The sequence below is a fragment of the Neomonachus schauinslandi genome, chromosome 2, assembly GCF_002201575.2.
Source record: "Neomonachus schauinslandi chromosome 2, ASM220157v2, whole genome shotgun sequence".
Classification (NCBI taxonomy): domain Eukaryota; kingdom Metazoa; phylum Chordata; class Mammalia; order Carnivora; family Phocidae; genus Neomonachus; species Neomonachus schauinslandi.
The window spans coordinates 107,726,184-107,747,895 of record NC_058404.1 but is presented as its reverse complement, the minus strand read 5'-3'; the positions used below and the strand labels follow the sequence as shown (position 1 = coordinate 107,747,895).

Below are 21,712 nucleotides of genomic sequence, written 5' to 3'. Positions count from 1 at the left end.
TGAGTTGGAGAAGTTCTCTGTAGATCTTGGATATCTGTAACGTCATTTGTAAATATCTTCTCCCATTCCGTGGGTTGCCTCTTAGTTTTGTTAACTGTTTCCTTTGATATGCAGAAACTTTTTATCTTGATGAAGTCCCAAAAGTTCATTTTTGCTTTTGTTTCCCTTGCCTTTGGAGACATGTCTTGAAAGAAATTGCTGTGGCCAATGTTGAAGAAGTTACTGCCTATGTTCTCCTCTAGGATTTTGATGGATTCCTGCCTCACACTGAGGTCTTTGGAGAACAGTATGGAGGTTCCTCAAGCTGTTAAAAATGGAGCTATTCTACGACCCAGCAATCACATTACTAGGTATTTACACCAAAGATACAGATGTAGTGAAAAGAAGGGGCACATGAACCCCAATGTTCATAGCAGCAATGTCCACAATAGCCAAACTGTGGAAGGAGCCAAGATGCCCTTCAACAGATGAATGGATAAAGATGTGGTACATATATACAATGGAATATTACTCAGCCATCAGAAAGCATGAATACCCACAGTTTGCATCGACATGGATAGAACCGGAGGGGATTATGCTAAGTGAAATAAGTCAAGCAGAGAAAGACAATTATCATATGGTTTCACTCATATGTAAAACATAAGGAATAGCATGGAGGACCATAGGGGAAGGGGGGGAAAACTGAAGGAGGGGAAATCAGAGAGGGAGACAAACCATGAGAGACTATGGACTCCCGGAAACAAACTGAGGGTTTCAGAGGGGAGAGGTTGGGGGGGCTGGGGTAGCTGGGTGATGGGTATTAGGGAGGGCACGTATTGTGATGAGCACTGGGTGTTATACACAACTAGTGAACCATTGAACACTACATCAAAAACTAATGATGTACTATATGGTGGCTAACTGAACATAATAAAAAAAATCTGAACATCATAGTATTTCATATAGCAGATAAAAATTTGAAGAACTTAGGAAACCATGATGGTAATATAGATATAGGTGTTTATAAAAAGTAGCAGAGATCATTGTTGAATTGGATAAATATTAGCTATTAATAAAGTTAGAATATGTCTAATCTTTAAAATGAATGTTAGGGAGGCCAACATGATGTCCCATTGTGAAGGAATCCTAGAACTGATGGAATATATTTTTGATCATTAATTCCACGTCCCTAAAATCAAGGCAAAAAATTCAATATTTATCCAACAATTAAGTATAAATCAATTCCTAATCTTTTTATATCCTGAGAGCAGAGCTTTCAGCTTTGAAAGCATGAGCTTCATGAATGATTACACATAGAAAATTGCATCTGCCTTAATAATCTGTTTAACACTTTACTTAAGGTTGATTTTACCTTACAGAACACAAACATTCAAGTTTCTTTCCTCTGCCAAAATTTTTTTTTTAAAGATTTTATTTATTTATTTGAGAGAGAGAGTGAGAGAGAGAAAGAGCACAAGAGTGGGGAGCAGGAGAGGGAGAAGCAGACTCCCTGCTGAGCAGGGAGCCCGATGCGGGACTTGATCCCAGGACTCCAGGATCATGACCTGAACCGAAGGCAGTCGCTTAACCAACTGAGCCACCCAGGCGCCCCCTCTGCCAAAATTTTAAAAATTGTGAAAACTTATGCTGAAATACAGAAAGGCCTACACCAACGAATAAATGAACAACAGGACTCAAAATTATGTATGCATACATACACTAAGTATGTATACTTGATGATGTGGTGTACTCCACATCAAATAATACTAGAGCATTGACAAATAGTTGGTAATGTACAACAGTAGTTTTCAAGGAATTTACTTAATCAGTGAGTAAGCCTAGAAAGTCCTAGAAATCTGCTTTTTTTGGAAAGAGCCCCAGATGATTATAGGTTTTGATTAAAAGCTTGGTTTGGGGAAGAAATTTTAACTTTCACTTTACATTGCATATGAATCATAATATGTGATACATATGTATTGCATATGAAATAGAATTGTAAGTTATTTACTTGAACAAAAATAATTTCTTAACATAAAATATGAATAGATAAGTAAACTATGGTTATAAAAATGAAATGAAATAAGATTATGTGAATGTAGTTTTATTTATAAAGGAAAACATGCTAATCAAAGGCTGCACAACAATGAGAAACATTAATGACAAATTTAAACATAAATTAAGATATTCCTCTGAATTCTAAATATTTCATTGTGCATCAGAAACCAACAAAATTTTAGTATTTTTTGTGTATATTATTCTGTATTCACAGTCTCTGCATTTGATTGGATACTTGGATTTTATTTCATTTTCTTTATGACATTTTCCACAGATTAATATGACTGGCTGCTGCTTTTGGGATTAAACATCCTTCTCAGTGTCCATTGTTAGTCCCTATGCAGCAATGAGAAACTTCTTACTCCAGAGAACATTACTTACTTTCCCTTTGAAAGAAAAGTAGAGCATAAAAAATTTATGCAGAATCACAACTAGACTAGGATTTTATGCCCATTTTGCAATAAAAGACTCCCGTAACTTATAGGCATGATGCCATTACAACTTTTGATGTTCAGATCAAAGAGTAGAGTAGAATCATTTGTTTTCATAGTTGAAACAAAAAAAAAAAATTAAGGGAAGAAAGTATATTAAGGGAAGAAAGTTATTTTGTCTTCCGTTCTCCTTGAGTGTGAATATCTTGGGGTAAGTAACTATATACTAGTCTTTTCTGTATTTTTAAATACCTCTAATATTTTTGCCCCAAAAAACAAACAAAAAACCCAATATCACTGGTGACCACCAATGTTAGATGTCTTTGATTACTACAACAATATCAGATAAAATGACAAGTGAATTCTACAAAATAGAAGAGGCATTTTAGTAATTTTAAAAATGCATATTTATATATGCAGTGATAGACCTATTGGAGACAGGAAACCAGGAAACACATTTTTTCTGTGAAAATAAAACATTCAGTTAGAAAAGTTTATTAAAGCATTTAGTTGACAGATTACTTCTATAACCTTTGTTCTGTTTGTGAGAAACATTTATACGGCTGTTTCTAAAATCTATAAACCAATATTCTTATACCCAATTAAAATGAGCAACACAGATTGGTTTTCATACACAATAGCATTTTTATGAACTCTCATTTCTTCATAGACCACTTAGCTGTAAATAATCCATGCAAATAGCAATTAGACCTTTCCTGGTTTATGCATATAAACATAATGGTTATTCAAGGAACATGGAAATGCTTCAAGCAAATTTCTATATAAAATACGCATATTTAAAACCATATGTTTGACAGTGTCAGTAAATGATTTTAAAATGAACTGCGAGAGAATTCAGAATGGTGATGTTCTGTATGTATCTTTGTTGTGCAGAATCAGGTCAACCTCAACTTACCACAGCAAACAAGTTAAAACCTGTTGAATTTTCTATTACTATCTTAACGTATTTTTAGTCTATTATAAAATGTTTAAAATTTTCTTTCTTAGTTACAGATAAGAGATGGAAAAAATAAAGATGTTCTGTTAACCATAGTGCAATTATATAAATTAAAAAAATAGCATTGATATAATACTAATATCTAATGCAATGACCTTACTCAAATTTTGGCCTTTGTCCCATTGGTGTCACTTACAGCAAAAGAAAAAAAAAAAATCTGGTCCTGGACTTAATCCAGGATTTTACCTTTTCTTTAATTATTTTTCTTTAATCTCTCTTAATCTGATGTTTCCTTAGCCTTTTTTTATGCAATTGATAGTTTATAAGACATCTTTCAATTTGTATTTGTCTGATGTTTTAGCAGGATTAGTTTCAGATTAGGTATTTTGGGCAGAAATACCAAGGATGTAATGTTTTGTCCTTTTCTGAGCATGATTTCAGGGTGAGCATGATTTTTATTTATCCCATTACTGGTGATAACTTTTTTCATTTGTGTGTGACTTCTGCTCTGTTAATATTTTTCTATTGCTAATTAGTAACTCTTTGGGAAATACTGTGCTGAAAGTTAACCAAGATTGATTCTTTATTTTGGCCTTGCAAAGGGCATCAATATAAGTGTCTGAGAGGATGTTATGCCCATTATGCAGTTATTCACAAAGGCTTTAAGACTTGTGTTGGGTAGAGATGAAGAATAATGTAGGGAGGGATCTTCTGTAACGGGAGTGTGGGCAGAATGTAAGGACAGAGGCAGGTGAGTTGGACTATTTTTTGAAAGAAAATGAGTTTGCTTTCTTCTGTTGGTCTCTTTATTTTCTGGGAAATAGATGGCAGTTTGACAAAAAGGGGGAGGAGTTGTTAGAGACTGGATGAGAGAAAGTGGCCATCCTGGGATTTTGGAGAGTTTATCCACTACGGAAAAAATAGGTCTGCCTAACAGAAATAATACACCATTTGAGATGTATGAGGATCTCAGTTCACTTAGAATGAAAACAGTGAACATGCCTGTTTAGCTTTTTCTACAATCAGGTTCTTCTCCTTGGATGCTGTCAATGAACATGAAATGATCTGGTTTCAGTCAGAGTTAGAAATTTGACAATCAAGTAAAAGAAATGTGGAAAGGGGCAAGAGAATGATGAACAACTGTCTTTATGTTACATAAAGAGAAAAGGAAGAAATGATAGGTGTACTAACATTTATTTTATTTTTATTTTTTAAAGATTTTATTTACTTATTTGACAGAGACACAGTGAGAGAGAGAACACAAGCAGGGGGAGTGGGAGAGGGAGAAGCAGGCCTCCCGCTGAGCAGGGAGCCCGATGTGGGGCTGATCCCAGCACCCTGGGATCATGACCTGAGCTGAAGGCAGACGCTTAATGACTGAGCCACCCAGGCGCCCCAAGTGTACTAACATTTAATAGATGGTAGTGTCGTTGACCCAAAGTAGTGGTAGAATAATTCTGGAGAAAGAATACAGAATACTGGAATAAATAATTTTGATAAGTGGAAGGAGATAGTATTTACCTGTTTTAAATCATGATACAGTAGTTGAAAATATATACACACACGCACACACACACACACACGTGTCAGTAGGATAGTGCAAATGAATTAGGATGTGGCTAGTCTTATGACATTTTGATCTTTAGTAGAGAAAAAAAAAAAAATAAATATGCGGGGGGGGGGGGGGGGGGGGGGGGGGAGGAGGAAGGAGGAAACCAACCTCACCAAAAAAGCCTGCAGGTCTTGCGGTCAATAAAATGAAGAAGAATACATATCCAACGTTTGATAGGACTTCAGGGGAAGCACTATCATAAGGATAGAACCAAAACTATCATGCAGTTTTAATCTCATTTAATCACAGCTCTTACTCCATCTTTATAGAATATTTGTTGAAAGTTTTCAGGAAGTATTCTTTGACTGGTGTCATTATTCTGAAAAACCAAAAGACAGTCCCCCTTGTGAAAGCTAGGGCAGCCTGTTCCCTAACCACTGCTCCTTCTCCCATTCCAGATCAATTTAATATTAACCTACACTATTGCCACTACAATAAACACAAATATAAAAAAGAGATACTTAAAATAATACTAATAGTTAAGAAAACATATATGTAAATAAAATGCTATTTTAATGACTTTTACTATGATGTCTGTTAAAGATTCAACTGTACTATTTAAAATATTTGAAGAGGGAATGGGAGAAGAAGAAATAATGCTTTTGTACTAATGCATCTTGGTTAAGATTGTAACAGTTCATAAAAAGCAGAATGGAGCAGTAAATTATGGAATACTAGGCAGCAATGCAAAGGATAAACTACAGCTATACTCACAATGTGGATAAATGTCACAAACATTTGTAAGCAAGAGTAGACAAGTCATAAATATGCAGCCTGGTGAATTATTACAGAGTGATGTGGAAAGTTATTTCATCGATCAAAAAGTAATAAGTAGAAAGGATAATAAAATTAATCACAAATTAAATCTATAATGAATAACACATCTTCCCAGTGAGATTGGCAAAGATATGGAAAGTTGAAGAGAAAGTTGGGGAAAGTAGGATAATTCAACACACTTTATTTGGGGATATATTTTGTTTTAATTGTGATAATGAGGATACTAGTCACTAGCTACCAATTCTTTAAATGCTCATTTAAGGGCGCCTGGGTGGCTCAGTTGGTTAAGCGACTGCCTTCGGCTCAGGTCATGATCCTGGAGTCCCAGGATCGAGTCCCGCATTGGGCTCCCTGCTCGGCGGGGAGTCTGCTTCTCCCTCTGACCCTCCTCCCTCTCCTGCTCTCTGTCTCTCATTCTCTCTCTCTCAAATAAATAAATAAAATCTTTAAAAATAAAATAAATAAATGCTCATTTAAGACTCAGCAATCACACTTCTGGAAATGTATTATATAGAAGTATTCTACACGTAAATTTTGTAATAACGAAGCATAAAAATAACTTATGACCATTAGTAGTGTGATAAATAAATTAGCACATATGCATGAAAAATTAATTCTCTTAAGAAGATAGACATAAAATGTAGAATATATTGCACTTTATTGAATACATATTTAGAGTGAATTTTGTGTTTACTCTTTGAACTTGTATTTGATGAATTACATATTTTGTTTTGTTGTTCAGTAGTTGATGGACAATTTAACTAGCCTTTCCTTTATGCCCAAAGAGAATGACATTGCATTTATTTTAAAAGCATTCATTTTTATCTGTCCTACTTTATTAACATATTTACGTAGGTAATGCCTTTCTTTTGTAAGTTAAAAATTCATTGATTTCTCTAACAACTTTGTCCAAATTTCTGAGTTATATGTCTATTTCATTCATTTGCTTTTTTCATGTCAAATATTTATGTGAATTTTTTCTAGCCCAGTTAAATTATATTGCATAAATTTAAATACACATGATCATATATTAAAAATTGAATATTTTGAGTAAAACTAAGCAATTTGTTATAATTTCAAGGAGTTAAAATTACCCATTTACTTTAAAACCTATGCAATATTGTTCTAATTATTTTTCTTCTTTTTAACTTTTTAATTTATTTTTTTCCATTTAATCCCTATCCTCTATTTCCCCCATCGTTTCCCCCCTCCTCTCTGGTAACCATCAATTTTCTCTCTGTAATTGACTGTTTCTTGTTTTGTCTCTCTCTCTTTTTTTTCTTTGCTTTTTTTTGTTGTTGTTTTTCCTCTTTTCCTTTGTCTCTCTCCTTTTTTTTCTTTGCTCATTAAAACATTAAAAATATTAAATTTCTTAAATTCCACAGATGAGTGAGATCATATATTTATCTTTCTCTAATTTATTTCCCTTAGCATACTCTCTAGCTTTATCCATGTTGTTGCAAATGGCAAGATTTCATTCATTTTTATGGCTGAATAATATTCCATTTTAGATATTTATATATGTGTGTGTGTATATATATATATATATATATATATATATATACCACTTCATCTTTATCCATTCGTCTACCAATGGACACTTGACTGGCCTCCATAGCTTGGCTATTATAAATAATGCAGCAATAACCATAGAGGTGTGTATACCCCTTTGAATTAGTGTTTTTGTATTTTGGAGGTAAATACCCAGTAGTGTGCTTACTGGACCTTATGGTAGTTCTATTTTTAATTTTTTGAGGAAGCTCCATATCATTTTCCAGAGTGGCTGCAGCGGTTTGCATTCCCACCAACAGTGCAAAAAAGTCTCTTTTTCTCCACATCCTTGCCAACATTTTTTTCTTGTGTTTTTGATTTTAGCCGTTCTGACAGATGTGAAGTAATATCTCACTGTGGTTTTGATTTGTATTTCCCTGATGATGAGTGATGTTTAGCATCTTTTCATGTGTTTGTTGGCCATCTGTATGTCTTCTTTGGAGAAATGTCTGTTCATGTCTTCTTCCCATTTTTTAACTGGATTATTTGGATAATAACCCTTTATTGAATAGGTCATTTGCAAGTATGTTGAGGTATGTTCCCTCTAGACCTTTTAGTTTTGTTAATTGTTTCCTTCACTGTGCAGAAACTTTTTATTTTGATGTAGCCCCAATAGTTTATTTTTGCTTTTATTTACCTTACCGCAGGAAACACATCTAGAAAAATGTGGCTACAGTCAATGTCAAGGAGATTATTGACTTGATCTTCTAGAATTTTTATGGTTTCAGTTATCACATTTAGGTCTTTAATCCTTTTTGAATTTATTTTTTGTGAATGGTCAAAAAAGTGGTCCAGGTTAATTCTTTTGCATGTAGCTGACCAGTTTTGCCAACACAATTTGTTGAAGAGACTTTTTCCCATTGGGTATTCTTTCCTCCTTTGTCAAAGATTAATTGACCATATAATTGTGTGTTTATTTCTGGGTTTTTTGTTTTTAAGATTTATCTATTTATTTGAGGAGGGGGGCATGAGTGGAGGAGAGACAGAGGGAGAGAGAATCCTCAAACAGACTCCCCACTGAGTGTGGGAGTCCAACACAGGGCTCAATCCCAGGACCCTGAGATCATGAACTGAGCCAAAATCAAGAGTCAGATGCTCAACGGACTCAGTCACTCAGGTACCCAACTGGGTTTTCTGTTCTAATACATTGATCTACGTATCTATTTTTATGCCAGTACCATACTATTTTAATTACTACTGCTTTGAGTATAACTTGAAATCTGGAATTGTGGTACTTCCAGTTTTGTTTTTCTTTTTCAAGACTGCTTTGGCTACTCCAGGTCTTTTGTGGTTCCATACAAATCTTAGGGTTGCTTGTTCTAGTTTTGTGAAAAATTCTGTTGGCATTTTGATAGGGCTTGCATTAAACATGTAGATTGCTTTGGGTAGTATAGATGTTTTGATATTTGTTCTTTCAACCCATGACCATGGAATGTCTTTCCATGTCTTTGCACCATCTTGTATTTCTTTCATCAGTGTTTTATAATTTTCAAAGTATGGGTCTTTCACTTCTTTGGCTAAATTTATTTCTAGATATTTTATTGTTTGGGGTGCAATTGTAAAGGGATTGTCTTTTTAATTTCACTTTCTGCTACTTCATTATTAGTATAGAGGAATACAACAGATTTTTTTAATGGATTTTTGTACATTAATTTTGTATCTTGTGACTTTACTGAATTCATTTATCGGTCCTAGTATTTTTCTGGAGGTTTTCTATATATATGTGCCATCTACAAATAGAGACACTTTTACTTCTTTTACTTTTTCGTTACTCATTTGGATGCCTTTTATTTCTTTTTGTCATCTAATTGCTGTGGGTAGGATTTCCAGTACTATGTTGAATAAAAATGGTGGGAGTGGAAATCCTTATCTTGTTCCTGATCTTAGGGGAAAAGCTCTCAGTTTTTCACCATTGAGTTGATGTTGGCTGTGGGTTTTCATAAAAGGCCTTTATTATGTTGAGGTATGTTCCCTCTAGACCTACTTTGCAGAGGGTTTTTATGATGAATGGATGTTGCACTTTGTCAAATGCTTTTTCTGCATCTATTGAATGGTGGTATGGTTTTTATTCTTTCTTATTGATGTGATGTATATGTTGGTTGTTTTGTGAATATTGAACTACCACCCTTGCATCCTAGGAATAAATCCCACTTGATCGTGGTGTATGATTTTTTCAGTATATTGTTTGATTCTATTTGTTAATGTTCTGTTGAGAACTGTTTCATGCATATTCATGAGCGATATTGGCCTGTAGTTCTCTTTTTTTTTGTGGTATCTTTATCTGGTTTTGACCTCAGGGTGATACTGGCTTAATAGAATGAAATCAGAAGTCTTCCTTCCTGCTGTATTTTTTGGAACAGTTCGAGAAGAGTAAGTATGAACTCTTCTCTTAATGTTTGGTAGAATTTACCTGGTCCTGGACTTCTGTTTTTTGGGAGTTTTTTGATTACTGATTCAATTTCATTGCTGGTAATTGATTTGTTCAAATTTTCTATTTTTTTCCTGCTTTAGTTTTGGTAGGTTATATGTTTCTAGGAATTCATCCATTCCTTCTAAGTTGTCCAATTTGTTGGCATACAGGTTGTCATAATATTCTGTTACAATCATTTGTATTTCTGTGGTGTTGTTTGTTATTTCTCCTCTTTCATCAGTGATTTTGTTTATTTGGGTCCTCTCTCTTTCTCTCTCTGTCTCTCTTTTTTTTTTAAGATTTATTTATTTGACAGAGAGAGACACAGTGAGAGAGGGAACACAAGCAGGGGGAGTGGGTGAGGGAGAAGCAGGCTTCCTGCTGAGCAGGGAGCCCGATGCGGGGCTCAATCCCAGGACCCCGGGATCATGACCTGAGCCAAAGGCAGATGCTTAACGACTGAGCCACCCAGGCGCCCCTCTCTGTCTCTCTTTTTTTATGAGTTTTGCTACAAGTTTGTCCATTTTGTTGATCTTTTCAAAGAACAAGCTCCCGGTTTTATTGATCTGTTCTACTGTTTTTTGTTTTGTTTTAGTTTGTATATCATTTATTTCTTCTATAATCTTTATTAGTTCCTTCCTTTTTCTGGGTTTGAGTTTTATTTGTTCTTTTTCTAGCTCCTTTAGGTGTAAAGTTAGGTTGTTTACTTGAGATTTTACTTGCTTCTTGAGGTAGGCCTGTATTGCTATAAACTTCCCTCTTAGAACCACTTTTGCTGCATCCCAAAGATTCTGGACTGTTGTGTTTTCATTTTTATTTGTTTCCATGTAATTTTTTATTTCTTTTTGATTTTTTTGGTTGACCCATTCATTGTTTAGATGTTATTTAGCCTCCATGTATTTGTGCTCTTTCCAGAATTCATCTGTGTGGTTGATTTCTAGTTTCATAATGCTGTAGTCAGGAAAGATATGGTATGACTTCAATATTTTAAAATTTGTTGAGATTTGTTTTGTGGCCTAATATGTGATCTCTTCTGGAGAATGTTTTATGTGCATTTGAAAACAATGTGTATTCTGCTGTTTTAGGATGGAATGTTGTGAATATGTCAAATCCATCTAGTCCAGTGTCATTCAAAGCCACTGTTTCCTTGTTGATTTTCTGTTTTGATAATCTGTCCATTGATATGAGTGTGGTGTTAATGTCCCCTGCAATTACTGTATTACTGTTGATTATTTCCTTTATGCTTGTTATTAACTGTTTTATGTATTTGGGTACTTTCATACTGGTTGCATAAATATTTACAACTCTTATATCCTCTTGTCAGATTGTCTTCTTTAGTGTTATATAGTGTCCTTCTATGTCTCTTGTTAGTCTCTGTTTTAAAGTCTGTTTTGTCTGATATAAGTATTGCTACACTGGTTTTCTTTGACCTCCATTAGTGTGATAGATGTTTCTCCATCCTCTCACTTTCAATCTGCAGATGTCTTTAGGTCTGAAATGAGTCTCTATAGGCAGAAGGTAGATGGGTTTTGTTAGGTCTCATTTTTAAAATAACGTTATTGTAAGCTTGGTCTGTGTGAGATTTTATTATTTTACTTATTATTTATTTATTCATTCATTCATTTAAGAGAGAGAGCATGAGCAGGGGAAGAGGGAGAGAGAGAGAGAGAGAGAATCTCAAGCAAGCTTCATGCTAAGTTTCTCTAAGCTTTAGCAAGCATTTGGACAATTAATAATAGGCATTTGAAATAAGATGATTTTTGGCTGGCAATAAAAAGATACATTTCAAAAACAAAGGAACTAAATGTATAAAACTTTATAATTAATTATGTGGCATAAACAAGGTAAATGATAACTTGAAATTTTCTGACTGTATCTAGTGTAAAAGATAATACCAGAACATTAATCAGGGAATGAAGTAGAAGAGAAGATTTAATGAGAAATTTGAGATTTGAATTTATATAAGTTTGGCATCATGACAGAAACCTAATTTTAATATGGGCATTTACCACAGAAACTCATACTGAGTATATTCCTATTTTACTTATTCTGAGGACACCTGGGTGGCTTGTTCTGGAGATGCCTGCGTGACTCAGTCGGTTAAGTGTCTGCCTTCAGCTCAGGTCATGATCCCAGGGTCCGGGGACTGAGTCCCTCATTGGGCTCCTTGCTCAGCAGGGAGCCTGCTTCTCCCTCTTCCTGCCACTCTCCCTGCTTGGCTCTGTCTCTCTCTCTCTCACAAAAAAATAAATAAAATCTTGAAGAAAGAAAGATACTTGTTCTGACTTTTAATGTCCTTGTAGTGATGCAATATACATTAGTGCAAGAGTAAAACACAAACCTTGGGATTCAAATAGTTATGGGGGTCTACTGGAATGAATAAGGATACCAAATTTGTAAGAAATTATATTTCCCTTATTAATCAGTATTCACATGTTTAATACAATGAAGTGAACGTTAAAAGAAACATTAGATGATATATCATAATGCACTGTCTACTTACATGTCTGATAATATAATGTGACTGTATAGAAATAATAAAGAATATTCTCTTACTCTGGATTTTTATTTCCTACCACTCTTCACTTGTATTTATAATTGCTTCTTCTTCAATCCTTCTATAGAATCAAACTGATTTCATTATGGCTCAAGATATGAATTTGCCTTAATGTTTATTACCAGTAGGGGACCCCTATATCTGGTAGCTACTGTCTCAAATTCTAAGTGATTTCAGGTTTCCACTGATCCAAGAAAAACATTAATACATAATAAGGGTTACAGTTCATGATGACTCTAGAACATTGTCTTGGTAAAATTAGATTCCTATATTTTCAAAATCATCATCTGGACATGTTTAAAGAGTTGAAGAGGTTAAACTTTATCTATGCCATGAATTTAACAGAAACAAATTTGTTTGGGAGAATTATCTGAAAACTTAAGAATGCTACTATTGGAAAGCCTTTGACTGTTTCCTGATAAAAAGGTTAATTAAAACATTCAGCTAGCATATTTGGCTTTCTCTGATGTTCTTATAATCATAATATTGGTATATAAATAAAATCTGTGCAAAAACAAAGGTAGACAAAGTTGAGAGTTAAAAACAGCTTAAACAACATGATTTTTTTTATGACTTAGAATTTTTATAGGGTAATTACCATGCTAAGTAAAATTTTCAGCAATTCTCACATAAAAATTATTTGAAACTTTCTAAGAGATTTGAGTGAATAGTTTTTTTCATTTTTTTTTTCTTGATAGGGCATATATTTGTAAAAGTGAACAAGAAGAGGGGCATGTGTCTCAGTCAGTTAAGCATCTGCCTTCAGCTCAGGTCATGATCTCAGGGTCCTGGGATTGAGCCCCATGTCAGGCTCCCTGCTCAGTGGGGAGTCTGCTTATCCCTCTCCCTCTGCCACCCCCCACTCCTGCTTTCTCTTTCTCAAAAAATAGATAAAATCTTAAAAAAAATAAAAAATAAAAAAAAAAGAAGAGTGGCCTTGGCTATACATCTGACTTCAAGAAGCCAATTTTGTAATCTTGAAAAACTGTCAAAGAAAACACCAGCAAAAAGAAAAATAATCCTGGATTAATTAGGAGCAGAGAAAAAAGTGAGCAAATAACTCTTGTAGCTATTGCTTATCAAGTCACTACATCTATTTCAAGCACTATGTCACATGCATATGTCTACGGCTTCAATTATTACTTCTTAAGGAAGATTGATATAGAGGAAGAATAAAAACAAAAAAATTGAATGTACACATGATAATATTCAACCTAGAGGAGAACATTATTGCATAACAATACAAAAATTCTCTATATTTTTGAATGAATTTAATTTACTGAGTTGTAAACATTATACAAATCAGCATTTATCAAAGAAAAGTATTAAGCATAATACATTGCATTTCTCTTTAGAATAAGCACAAGATGTGTGCATTTTTTCAATGTTTACAGCATGAAATTCTATCATTTACTCAAGATTTCTTCTATCCATAAAGTATAATATTTAAATAGATAACCAAGCTGGTACACTGATTCTGTATTTTGAAGCTGTTTCAAATAGAAATTACTTTTTCCAAGTTAATTGTTAGGAACATATGCTAGTGAAGCAAAATAAGTTCTGAATAAGATTTTACACTTTATGCAAAAGGAGAATACATTTAGAGAGTAAGTCTTTTTTAAAATCCCACTATATACTCCTGTGATTTTGCCTTTGGGAAGACATAAGATACAATGTATCTTCTTGACAAAAATACAGATATTAACATGTTGTTTTAAGCAGATGTTGTCCCAGATGTAGAGGAAGATTTAAGATATGCTCTGGCCAAGCAGCAGAAATTACTCTCACAGATGAGTAAGCATCCACACCAAACACACTGTTACCAGCCGGTATTTCTGTGTAAAAGATAATGAAAAACCATCTGTCCATTGCAGTAATTTGCCAAAAGGACAACCCAATATGCTACTTGATTTCTCTATATTTAAAAATGAAATAACAAACAGTATCTCTTATCCACAATTCATTTTTTTCCTGCAATATTTGAAATAAAGGGCTCTCCAAATACCTGGAAAAAAATGAGTTAGAGAAAGATTCATTTTGTGGTTCATAATGAAAACAAAACTTCTAATTTTCACCCAAAAGAAAACAAGGTTTGTTCTTAGTAAATTCTTTTACCTTTTTTTTTTTTAAATAACAGTTTTATTTTTCAGAGCACTTTCAGATTTACAGAAAAATTGAGCAGAAAGTACAGGGAGTTCCCATATACTCTCTCTCCCTGCCCTTAGTTTTTCCTATTATGAATAACTTGCATTCATGTAGTACATTTGTTAGACATGAACTAATATTGACCCATTATTATTAACATTTACAGCTTACATTATATTTCACTGTGTTGTATACATCTATGGGATTTGCCAAATGCATAATGTCACATGGTCACCATTACATGACAGTCATACAGAATAGTGTCACTGTTCTGAAAATCCCCTGCACTCAGCCTATTCATCACCTTCTCTTAGCCCCCTCAGTCTCTTGAAAACCACTGATATTTCTATGGTCTTTTTTTTTTTAAAGATTTTATTTATTTATTTGAGAGAGAGGATGAGAGGAGAGAGAGAGCACATGAGAGGGGGGGAGGGTCAGAGGGAGAAGCAGACTCCCTGCTGAGCAGGGAGCCCGATGCGGGACTCGATCCCGGGACTCCAGGATCATGACCTGAGCCGAAGGCAGTTGCTTAACCAACTGAGCCACCCAGGCGCCCATTTCTACTGTCTTTATAGCTTTTCCTTTCCCAGAATATCCTATAGTATGTAGCCTTGAAATCATACAATAAGAAGCCTTTTCAGATTGGAGTCTTCCACTTTGCAATATGCGTTTAATTTTCCTCCACGTCTTTTCATGGCTTGATAGCTCATTTCTTTTTATCACTGGATTTAGACATACTTATATACCCATGATGCTATCACCACCATCAAGATAGGTAGTATATCTGTCATTCCCTCAAGCTTCCTTGCTCCATTATTTTTAAATCAATAGACTAAGACTATTTTTTGAGAAGTTTTAGATTTACAGAAGTGTTGTGTGAAAGTACCCAGAATTCCCATAAACTTCCCTTGTGCAGCCCCAATTTCTCCTAATATCTCACATTAGTGTAGGACATTTCTACAATTGTTGAGTCAATATTGATACATTTTTATTAGCTAAAGTCCATAGTTTACATTAGAGTTAACTCAGTGTTGTACATTCTATGGGTTCTGAAAATTTTTTAATGACCTGTATCCACCATCGCAGTATCATACAGGATAATTTCACTATCCTGAATATGCCTTTTGTTCCACCTATTCTTTCTCCCCACCCTCTTTAAACTTCTGGAAAACACTGATCTTTTTACTGTCTTCATAGTTTTCTCTTTTTCAGAAGGTCATGCCATGGGGATAATACAGTGCATGACCTTTTGAGAACTGACTCCTTTCACTTGACAATATTCATTTAAGGTTACTTTGTATCTTTTGGTGGATTGATAGTTCATTTCTTTTTATTGCTGAGTTACACTCCATTGTAGGGATGTACCACAGGATGCTATTCCATTTCCTTATTGAAGGACATCTAAGTTGTTTCTAATTTTTGGCAATAATGAATAAAGCTGCTATACACACTGAAGTGCAGGTTTTGCTATGGACATAAGTTTTCAACTTGTTTAGGTAAATACTTAATAACACATGATTGCTGGATCATATGATGAAACCATGTTTACCTTTGTAAGAAACTGCCAAACTGTCTTCCATTTGCTTTTGCAAGAACAATGAATAAAAGTTTCTGTTGCTCCACATCCTTGCCAACATTTAGTGTTGTCAGCGTTTTGGATTTTGTACATTCAAATAGTTGTATATCATTGCTTTAATTTGAAATTCCCCAGTAACATTTGATGTTGAGCTTTTTTTCATATGCTTATTCACATTTGAATATTTTCTTAGATGAGGTGTCCCTTCAGATCTTTTGCTCACTTTTTCATTGAGTTGTTTGTTTTCTTAATGTCACTTTAAGAGTTCTTTGCATATTTCAGATACAAATCCTTTAACAGATATGTGTTCTGCAAATATTTTCTCCCAATCTGTAGCTTGTCTTTTCATTCTCTTAACAGTGTCTTTCACAGAGCAGAAGGTTTTAATTTTAATTAAGTCCTATGTCATTTTTTTTTCTTTAATGGATCATGCTTTATGTGTTGTATCTAAAATCTCATTGCCAAATCCAAGGTCAGCTTGGATGATATTTTCTAAAAGTTATTTTCTATATGTTATTTTCTAAAAGTTTTAACATTTTATATTTGGGCCTATTGTTCATTTCAGGTTAATTTTAGTGAATCTATAAGGTCATTATGTAGACTTTTATTATTATTATTATTATTTGCTTATGAATGTCTATTTGTTCCAGGACCCTTTGTTGAAAAAACTGTCCTTTCTCCACGTGTTGTCTTTGCTCTTTTGTCAAAAATCAGCTGGACTATACTTCTCTGGGTCTATTTTTGGATTCTCTATTCTCTTCTGTTGATATATTTGTGTATTCTTTTACTATTACCATATTGTCTTGGTTACTATAGCTTTATAGTAAGACTAAATTACAATAGAGTTAGTCCTCTGATTTTGTTCTTCAGTATTGTGTCAGTTAACTTGGGTCTTATGCCTTTCCATATAAACTTTCGAAGCAGTTTGTCACTATCAAGAGAATAACTTGCTGGGATTTCAATTGCAATTGCATAGAATCCACCATTCAAATTGGGAAAAAGTGACATATAAACAATGTGAATCTTCCTATTCATGTACATGGAATAACTTTCCATTTATTAAGGTACATTTTGATTATTTTATCAGAGTGTTGTTGTTTTCCATATAGAGATTAGGTACATATTTCGTTAGATTTATAACTATTATTTCATTATTTTTGTGCTAATGTAAACAGTGTTGTGTTTTAATTTCAAATCTCAGTTGTTCATGGCTGGCATGCAAGAAAGCTATTATGTATTTTAACCTTGTATCCTGCAAACATGTAATAATTGCTTATTAGCTTTAGGAATTTTTTGATCAATTCTTTGGGCTTTTTACATAGAAAATCATGTCATCTGCCAAACAAATATTTTTTTCTTGCCCAGTCTGTATATCTTTCCCCCGCTTATTGCAGTACAGTGTTGAATAGGAAAGGAGGGAATGTACATCTTTGCATTGCTTCTGATCTTAGTAGGAAAGCTTCTAGTTCCTTATTATTAAGTATGATAATGTTAGCTATAGGTTTTTCTGGAGTTGTTTTTATCAAATTGAGGAAGTTCTCTAGTCCTACTTTGATAAGAGCATTTATCGTGAACGTGTGAGATGCTTTTTCTGTATCTACTGATATGATCATATGATTTTTCTTCTGTAGCTTGTTAATGTGATGAATTACATTAGTCAATTTTCAAAATTTAAACAATTCTTGCATAACTAGAATCAATCTCACTTGGTCTTAGTATATAACCTTTTTATACATTGGTGGATTTGATTTGCTAATATTTTGTTGAAGACATTTGCATTTGTATTCATGAGAAATATTGATTGTAGCTTTCCCCTCTTGTAATGCCTTTTTCTGGTTTTAGTATTACAGTAATGCTGACTTCATAGAATCAGGCAGTGTTTCGTCTGCTTCTATTTTCTGGAACAGATTACAGAAAATTGGTATAATTTCTTCCATGAGCATTTGGTAGAATTTACAAGTGAAAAACTCTGGATCTGGCACTTTCTGTTTGGGAAGATTATCATTATTTAAATTTCTTTAATAGATATAGGACTATTCAGATTATCTCTGCATCACTGTGTGAGTTTTGGTACATTGTGTTTTTTAATAAATAGGTTCATTTTATTTATCAAATTTTTAAGCATAGAGTAGTTCATAGTATACCTTTATTATCCTTTTAATATCCATGGGAGCGGTACTGTAGGCCTTTCCTCCAATTCTGATATTTGTAAATTTATGTTTTTTTTCTTTTTTTCTTAGTTATTATGGCTAGAGTTTTAGAAGTTGTATTGATCCACAAGTATTCTTTGTGTACTTTGGATCACTTATAGTTTTCAGTGTTGGAAAGAATATGATCAGGTATGACATTTTATAAAGATTTTTAAAAATTTTATATTATACTTGCAACTGAGAGAATAATATGTACCCTCTAGAATACAATAAGATATTGTAGAGATTTGTGCAAGAGAATTCCAAGTTGTGGAGTTCCGTTGTGTAGGAACTAGAGAGCAAATCATAGGGTAACTGCAGTTTAACTGGAACATAGTATGTATGACAAGATTAGTAGTGCACATTGTTAGAAAGATAGATGAGAATTTGTGAAAAGCTGTGAGTGACTAGCCAAAAATGTGGAAGAATAAAATTATTTAGTGAATTTAAAAGTGAACCAATTAGTTGAGTTTATTTACTCCTTAGAAATTCTAGAACTTATAGAAATAGAAATGATTTGAAATAATTTCCTTAACAAGGGTAGTACACATTTTATATATTGGTTGGTTAATTATAATCAAATTATAGTTTTAATAAACACATGGTTAACAAGTTAACTATCACAAGATTAATACAACCTTTAAAATGAACTTGTTTAGCATATAAATAAATTCAAGCAGTTTTAAAAAAATACACTAAACATAAAATTAATTTTAAAAAAATTAAATAGTTTCAAGGATACAAGTTAGCAATACTGGGAATAAATCATAACATTTGAATTTATATGAAATTATTTTTTCCTTCCTAAAAAACTGACTCATGCAGAAATTCAACTTTATATTTACCTATTATAATAATTATATGTTCTTTTTGTTTAAATTTAGGTAACATATACTGTATTATTAGTTTCAGGGGTAGAATTTAGTGATTCATCAGTCGCATGTAATACTCAGTGCTCATTACATCAAGTGTCCTCCTTAATGACCATTACCCAATTCCCCCTTCCTGCCCCCCATCTCCTCTCCAGCAACCCTCAGTGTGTTTCCTAGAGTTGAGTCTCTTATGGTTTGTCTCCCTCTCTGTTTTTATTTTATTTTTCCTTCCCTTCCCCTATGTTCATCTGTTTTGTTTCTTAAATTCCACATATTAGTGAAATCATATGGTATTTGTCTTTCTCTGACTTATTTTGCTTAGCATAATACCTTCTAATTCCATCCACATCATTGCAAATGGCAAGATTTCATTCTTTTTGATGACTAATATTCCTGTGTGTGTGGGGGGGAGAGACTTCTTCTTTATCCATTTCTGTTAATGGACATCTGCGCTCTTTCCATATTTTGGCTCTTGTGGACATTCTGCTATAAATATTAGGGTGAATGTGCCACTTCAAATCAGTATTTTTGTATCCTTTGGATAAATACCTAGTAGTGCAACTGCTGGGTTGTAGGGCAGTTCTATTTTTAACTTTTTGAGGAACCTCCATACTGTTTTCCACAGTTGCTGCGCCAGTTTGCATTCCCACCAACAGTATAAGAGGGTTCCCCTTTCTCCACATCCTTGCCAACATCTGCTGTTTCCTGACTTGTTAATTTTAGCCATTCTGACCAGTGTGAGGTGGTATCTCATTGTGGTTTCTATTTGTATTTCCCTGATAGTGAGTGACGTTGAGCATCTTTTCATGTGTCTGTTGGCCATTTGTATGTCTTCTTTAAAGAAATCTCTGTTCATGTCTTCTGCACATTTCTTGACTGGATTTGTTTGTTTGTTTGTTTTGGGGTGTTGAGTTTGATAAGTTCTTTATAGATCTTGGATACTATCCCTTTAACTGATTTCTGTCTCACATTTAGGTCTTACATCCATTTTGAATTTATTTTTGTGTATGGTCTAAGAAAGTGGTCTAGTTTCATTTTTCTGCATGTGGCTGTCCAATTTTCCCAACACCATTTGTTGAAGAGACTGTCTTTTTTCCATTGGACATTCTTTCCTGCTTTGTAGAAGACGAGTTGCCCATAGCATTGGAGGTCCACTTCTGGTGGTATAGTTGAGACACTAATGGTGTCTATTACAAGCCAGTCCTTGAACCACTAAGATATATTTGTGATGAATTATGTTAACTTTACTCTGAGGACATATAGCTACTCAAGATGGAGTCTGGTTGCAATTTCTATAATAAAAACTTCTAAGAAGAAGGGCAGAAAAAAATTAGATAAGTTACTGTCCTCACTACTACAGCTTGTCCCCAAACCACACCTGGCATTTATCATCTTCTTCCTCAACACTCATTCTAGACTTGCCTCACACTTGGCCAGCATTTCTGTTCATCTCATTGCTTGCTTGGTGTCTCAAGCTAGACATAAATAGTTCTGGTGTCTAAGAAGCTGATTGCTCTGTCCTTCTTACAGGGTCTTTTTCGATTTGTTTAGTGTGCTTTTTGTTTTTGTTTTTGTTTTGTTTTGTTTTTTTCTGCTATAGATGCTGCCTGGTAAGCCGTGATGTAAAAAACAAAGATCTGAATACTGGATGCCCTCAGAGATTCATCCACCTGCCCTTTCTCTGGATTTGTCTCTGCTCCTCCAGGCCTGCATTTTCTAGGCCCCTTATAGTCCATCCAAGCGAGCTATGTGCTACTATAAAACATCCTGTTTATATAATTCTCTCCTACCTTTTTCTTATCCTGTTTATATTACTTCTTCTTATAGCTAGGTTGATTACCCAGATGTTCTAAGTTCAGTTCAGTGGCAATATTTGTCTTCACAAGTGCCTTTTAGGCCTGCTCTGATAAGGACTGCAATATATATGTATATATATATATATGTATACATACATACACATATTTATATATTAAAATTAAATAATGTACATTATAATTAAATATAAATTATTTTATATTTATGTATTATATATTTATATATTTAAATAAATATATATTTTTTTTTTGAGAGAAAGAAAAAACTGGCTCACATAATTGTGGAGACTTGATAAGTTCAATATCTACATAGTAGACAGGCAGGCTGGAGACCCAAGGAAGAGTTGTAGCTTGAGTCCTAAAACCGTCTGTTATCAGAATTCCTTCTTGCTTAGAAGGTCAGTCTTTGTTTTATCAAGACCTTCCACTGATTAAATGAGGTCCAGCCACATTATGGATAGCGATCTGCTTTATTGAAAGTCCATGAATTTAAATGTTAATCTCTTCCAAAACCACCTTCACAGAAATATCTAGAATAATATTTGGCGAAATATCTAGAATAATATTTGGCCAAATATCTGGGAAATGTGTCCTGACAATTTGACAAATAAAGTAAATCATCACAGGCACTAATTATCAAGTGCATCCTTCACTATCAGCTCATGGGGAATCATTCACAGGCTACAGGTATTAGGTGAAGGAAAAGAATTAGAGCAAGACAGATACATGTATTGGGGGAGGAAGGAAGGATTCTATCATTTTCAAACCTAATCATTCCAGCTGACA

General features: G+C 33.9%; 1 pseudogene; it reads right to left on the bottom strand.

Moving 5' to 3' along the window:
* Positions 1-2,184: 2,184 nt before the first annotated feature.
* Positions 2,185-2,361, bottom strand: LOC110575487 (annotated as a pseudogene).
* Positions 2,362-21,712: the final 19,351 nt, after the last annotated feature.